A 6,611-nucleotide genomic window follows, 5' to 3' on the forward strand; every position below is an offset into this window, starting at 1 on the left:
TGTTAATACTTTTAGCTATTTTATATCCATAAATGTAAGTTTATTAATAAAACACCATATTTCTGCCTTTTTATAAGGATATGAATTGTACATACAATCAATTTCAGACTCAACCAACAAAAAGCCTCTCAGAACAATATTTATATGTAGATTTTTTTCGCCTCCTCATATCATAATTTTTTTACTCCTGGTTCTGTATGTTCATGTTCTGTTCTTTTGTAAACTTCATCTGTTTGTATGTTGTATACTCATTGTGTTTCAATAAAGTTCGATTTAAAAAAAGGTACGTTCTAAACGAAGCTTCAGACGTCACTGATCACGTGACTCTGGCCAAACGAATCAAGCCTCGACACGGTGCTTCTGAAGCAGCGCGTTGATCTTTCTGACACACGCACCGGAGCGTCAGCTTCAAGCGGACCATCACTACGTCTCACATCTAAAGGTGTCAAGGTAACTTTGAACTGAGTTCAGTCAATCTGGAGTTTTTCCAAGTTTTCTGTTGCTCTCTGTGAGAGAAGAGCGTTAAAGGCGGGGCTCTCCAGAGTCCAGCAAAACAGGAAACCACAGCTGGGTGTGTGTAAGTGTGCAAACCAATAGAATGCATCGTGGTGGGGGGGGCATCACGGGCATTGGCAAGAAAAAAATAAAATAATCGGTCGTACCCATGCTTCCCCGACGTCATGCCAGCGCATATTGGGAAATTCGTAGGCACCGATCGGTTTTCTATCAGCCATTTGCTGGGAGTAAGGGCGCCCTCCGTTTGCGAGGTGCGCCTGCTGCTGGCGGCACAGGGAGGAGAGGGCGGGGCGGCGGGGAGTCTCTGGCTGGCTGGAGCGGCATCTAATAACCAACTCGCAAAACAAAATAAAAACAACAAACAGATATTATGATACAGACTTATAATTTGCACCCATGTTTTTTCTACATTCTATAAAGTGAGCGCGAGAGCCCTCGGTGCGCCTGCGCGCTGCTGAAGTCAAAGTAAACTTTATTGTCATCTCCGCTACAGACAGTCCAGCATATAGAGAGACGAGACGACGAGGCTGCAGTTACAGCGGTGCAAGTAAACAAACAATAAATATAAGAAGAGTAAGAAAATAAATATAACTTTAGGACTCGGGGTAAAGGATCAATAACAATTTAAATTTATAATTTACAGTTTGATGATTTAAAGTCTCACACAACCCGTCAAAAGGGGCGGGGCCGGCTGCTTCCAAGTAGAGCACATTTCATTTATAATGATGTAAATCCAAGCCCATCATGGATTCACGATCTGAATCCTGGGTTGTGTGAAATCCCAGAAATCAACCTTAGACAAAGTGAATCTGTGAACTAAGGTGTAGGTCTGTTAGGTTAATTGTGCTGATCCTCGGGTTGGGGGATTTGTGTTTGTACTGGAGCGCAAAATTCAAACCAATGGAAGATGGACAACAAAAGTTCAAAGCCATCAGGTGCTCAGTTTATGTATTTATTTTTGGCCTGCATCAGTAAGAAATGCCAAATTATATACACAAAGTTACAGGAATCACCACTCCTGTTATTCATGATGATTTCAGTAACATCACATAATAACATGTAACATCCTGTAAGCACAGTCTGCCTGTGTCTTTTCTCTGCAAATGAACATTTTCAGCCAATATAGGTAATACATCAACATGGCTGCCGTGGCTAAGTTAGGAATATTTATAATGTCATTTCAAAACTTGCATATGATCTGCAATTTGTAGCAGATCTACTGACTGTCACAGCAGCTGGAGCAGTCTCAAATGCAGGTCAGTCCACTGCTGCCCCCTGTGGCCAAGTGCCATAGCTACTGCTGGATGAACTCGTGACACATCTGCACCTGTTTCTATGAACACATTGAGTCTGAGTGGCTGCACTTACACTGGTGCATTCAACATATTGAAAGATGGCAGCAATGTGGATTGTCAAGACTCAAACCAACCATTGAGCAAAGACAGCAGGATCACTTGTTTCTGTTTGTTATACAGCCAGATTTACTCGTGACACACATGTGCAGCTGCTTTATCACCTATTCTGAATTTGTTTCAAGCACAATACATTTGTTACACATGTTGGGATATTGTGTTTGTTTTAAATGTTATATACCTGTGTGGTATGTGACTTGTGTTGCCATGACGCCAGGAGTCTCTTGGAAATGAGATTTTTAATCTTAATGAGATTTTTTTTTACCTGGATAAATAAAGGACTAATTTGTAACTTTCAGTGTTTTCCGGTCTTCCAAAAGAAAAAAAACCTTCAACTACATGACATGCAGTTGTGTATTTGTTTTCACCTTATCATACACTTGAAGTTTTACAAATCCCCACTTCTTTAGTGAATATCATTTCAGTCTCAGACAATCTCGTTTCTCTTACAGAGGTTGAATGCACCTTCTGCGGATGGCGGTACCACACAGTGTGCGTGGACTTCCCCTGCACAGAAGGCAACTACAAATGCTGTGAATGCTAAATAAACAGAAACAAATGATCCCTGTTGTCTTTGCTTGATGATTGGTTTGAGTCTTGACAATCCACATTGCTGGCGTTGCATCTTTCAAAGCCAGCAATGGCAGGTATCAGTGCTCAAAGCTTTTGTGTTTGTTTCCAACAAGTTGCCCACCTCGGGAAACAAAAATGTGTTCTTTTACTTGTCAGATGAACATATGAGACACTTTGACTCTTCAGTGCAGTGTGGAGCCTAACAAAGATCTGTTTTGTGTCCCAGCTGATCAGCAGGAGGAGGAGAGTCTGACGGAGCAGCAGAGGAACATTTTCAGCTACTTGGACTCAGCTCAGCCACTACAGAGGAAACAATGAGCTCAACACAGAAGGTGACAGACAGAGCAGGACCATATGACCAAAGATATTTATCACCATATACATCTGAACATTTGCCATAACGATGTAGCTGACGATAGAATTGACAGCAGACAAAATACTTTACAGCTGCACAACTTTATTAAAAAGCCATCAATGTATTTTCACTGAAACAAGCAGCTGTTGTTTATGTGCATTAAAGTTATATAAAAATGTAACAGTGCAAATGCAAATTCCTCGCTGACAGTTTAACCAAAAGGCGTTTCCAGTGGAAACTGGCCGACACATCCTGAGCATAACCATGTATAACATCCACTAAACTTCAGAAGAGGTTATACAGTCGTGGCCAAAAGGTTTGAGAATTGCATAAATATTGGAACCTGGAGAAGTTGCTGCTTAAGTTTTTATAATAGCATTTTGCCTGCACTCCAGAATGTTATGAGGAGTGATCAGATGAACTGCATCGTCCTTCTTTGCCATGAAAACGAACTTAATCCCCAAAAAGCCTTACCACTGCATTTCATTGCTGTCATCAAAGGACCTGCTGAGACCATTTCAGTGATCGTCTTCTTAACTCAGGTGAGAATGTTGGCGAGCACGAGGCTGGAGATCATCATGGCTGTATCCCGATTCAGGTTCTGCAGCTTTAAAGTCCTCAAGGGCCGCGTACTCAAAGACCGCTAAGGCCGAAGTGCGAGGCTCGTAGGCTCGTGAAATGGGACGTCTAGCCTCCGTCGCGCTGCCCAGGTTGCCTAGCAACCATGATACTAACAGCTGGAAACGTTTCATACAGCTTTGTTTGACAGAAATGAAGGAGAACATATTTAGTTCATTTGTTTCTACATGAGCTCTGTGTGATTTGATGAGTATCTGAGGCTGAGACCACAGGACTGTGAAACATGATTGTTGGGCTTCATTTCTGTGCTGAACAGTCGTTTAAGATTAGCTGTAAATAACAATTAGCTGATGTTGTTCATGAGACTAAAGTCATCTCACTGTGGTAATGTAAATATAATATGGCCAATATTATAGTTATTATATTAATCACTTCACTCACAGACAAGTATCTGTGACAGTGTGTATACAGATGTATCATATATAAGAGACAAATATTGTTCATTTAATATGTTGTCATTACTAAATTTGGCTCAGTGCTTACATATATGTGTAAAAGCAAATGTAGGAGCTGTGATAACTGTGTCTGATAGAATGAAGAGTAGACTGATATATGAAATATTCCTTTATTGGGTGAGAAAATCAGACCATGTCATAACTGCTGTAAGTCATACAGAATAGATATCAGAGCCTTAAACAGGCTGACGTCTACTAAATGGGTCAAACTGGGCAGAAAGTCTACAAACACATAACATCCTTATAGAATATGATGTAACACTATTGTTACGTTCTGTGAGGCTGTGGGAGTGTGTGGGTGGGGTGTTTGCCCACTCTCCCCGCCTCCACCCCTCTTGCCACTCCTACCCCTCTCTGTCTCTCACTCTCCTCTCTCCCCAGGACACAGCTGCTGCTGATTAGCCTCGTTTGCCACCTGACTCCAGTCAGCAATCATCCTCTGAGGCTATTTAAACTGGGGATGAGCTGTGAGCAGGGTGGCTTTTTCCTCGGTGGCTCTACGCGGTTCTGTGCTAGATTTTGGACAGACAGCCTCTTTCTGACCGGTGAGCAGATGGGCTTGTGGGCCCTGAGAGTGTCTCCCCGTGGTGGGGAGTAGGGTAGGAAGTGTGGGAAGTGCCTCCTTTTTTATTGTGTTTGTTTGGTAGTCCTCCTGCCTTTCGTGGCTGCGAGCGTTTTCTTTGTTTCTTTGGCGTTATTGGTAAGACGGCGTTGCCGGCCCTTTAAGTTAATGGTAACCTGTACCGTTTTGTAATAAAGTTTTATTGATGCAGAACAACTCTGTTTGTTTTCCTTTTTCATTCTGATTCCAGACTCATTTGTTACTGGTCCCCTCTCTCACATGCCTAGACCCCTTCGGGGGGAACGTAACAATGTGGGGGCTCGTCCGGGATATGAATGGAAGGAATAACAATTGAGTTTTAGTGAGTTGTTTGCCGGTGGCTTGTTTAGTTGTATGGTATCTGCTGCGCTCTCTCTCCAGTTAGCAAAGGGGAGTGTCTAGCTGAGCGTAAGCTCCTCCTTCAGGCACTCATTTTTTATTTTTCCTTTATTATTTTCGGAGTAATCCCGGGTGGGGATTAGTTCCCTGTCGGGGGTAGGCTTGTCGGTGCTTTGTGCACTTGATGCTTAGCCTTTAAAGTTGCCTCGAGCCTGGTACACTCCAGAAGCTAACTAGGCTAAGATTTTAGTAGGCAGGTCTGGGGAGAGGGTCGGCGGTACTTTTATTTATTGGTTAACCTCTGGCCACACTTTTCCCGCCTGTTTTCTCATTTGTGTATTGGAGGTGGTGCTTCTTTGTTGTTATTGTTAGCCTCAGGTAGTTTTTTTGTTTTTAGAATTGATGGCTACCTTTGATATTGCCGTGTTTAATAAAAACCCCTCGCTTGTCCAACTGGACGCCTGTAGGAAGAGGGACTTGCATGAGGTGGCATCAGGTTATAGCATTTCTGTTTCCACAGCTCTGCGTAAGGCTGAGCTGAAAGCTGCTCTTGTGGCTGGCTTGGTGGAGAAAGGGATAGTGGCCTTGCCAGTATCTGCCAGTCCACTTGAGCATGGTGCAGCGTCTCAGCCTGTTCCGCAGGCGTCAGCTCAAGCTGTAGGTCCATTGGTGTCGACACCTGTTGGTCAGGGGCTGCCTGTGGACAAACCCATGACATTGCCTCGCTTCGAACCCCTCTCCATTGAATCAAGTGAAGGCTCGAAGCAGGATGCTAAGCTCCGTGTACGCCTGGCTCGTCTCCAGTTAGAGAAGGAGGACCGTGAGAGGGAGTTCCAGCTAAAGAAAGAGCTGGAGCTTAGGCGTTTAGACGCAGAGCTTGCTAGAGCCAGAGAGGTCGAATTGAGGAAGGTGGAGGTGGAGGCAGAGACAGCTGTGAGGTTGCGACAGCTGGAACTCCGGCAGGTTTCCCTTCCTCCGACCGCCTCCATTCGTCAGGCGGACACCCCGTTTGACGTAGGGAAAAACAGTCGTCTGGTTCCGATGTTCCGTGACACTGAGGTCGATAGCTACTTCGAGTCGTTTGAACGAATAGCCACGGCCTTGCACTGGCCACGGGATTCATGGGCCATTTTGCTCCAATGTAAGCTGGCGGGTAAGGCTCAAGAAGTTTGTTCCTCGTTGTCAGCTGAGGACAGCTTGGACTATGACAAGCTGAAAAGGGCTATCCTGCTGGCCTATGAGCTGGTCCCAGAAGCCTATAGGCAGCGTTTCCAGGGGTTGAGAAGAGGTCAGGGTCAGTCCTATCTTGATTTCGCCAGGGAAAAAGGTGTTCTTTTCGATCGGTGGTGTGCGGCCTGCAAAGCCACTGACCTGGCTTCGATCCGGGAACTAATGCTCATAGAGGAATTTAAGAACTGCATTGCTGAGCGCATCGCGGTATATATTAATGAACAGAAGGTTTCCTCGCTACAGCAGGCTGCGACGCTGGCTGATGAGTTCGCGCTCGTCCATAAAACCAGTGTCGGTAGGTGTGACCGGCGCGATGCCCCAGTGAAGGCTAGCGAGGTGCCAGTTGCACAGCACCCAAAGAGTGAGGTACTTGTGTTTCGTCCCAAGGCAGACCGAAAGTGTTTTTTCTGTTTTAAGTCTGGCCACCTGATCGCAGATTGTGAAGCTTACAGACGGAAACAATCAGTCTCGTCTTCATGTAAACCAAAAGG

Source organism: Aulonocara stuartgranti (genome assembly GCF_965226115.1).
Source record: "Aulonocara stuartgranti genome assembly, chromosome: 4".
Taxonomy (NCBI): Eukaryota; Metazoa; Chordata; class Actinopteri; order Cichliformes; family Cichlidae; genus Aulonocara; species Aulonocara stuartgranti.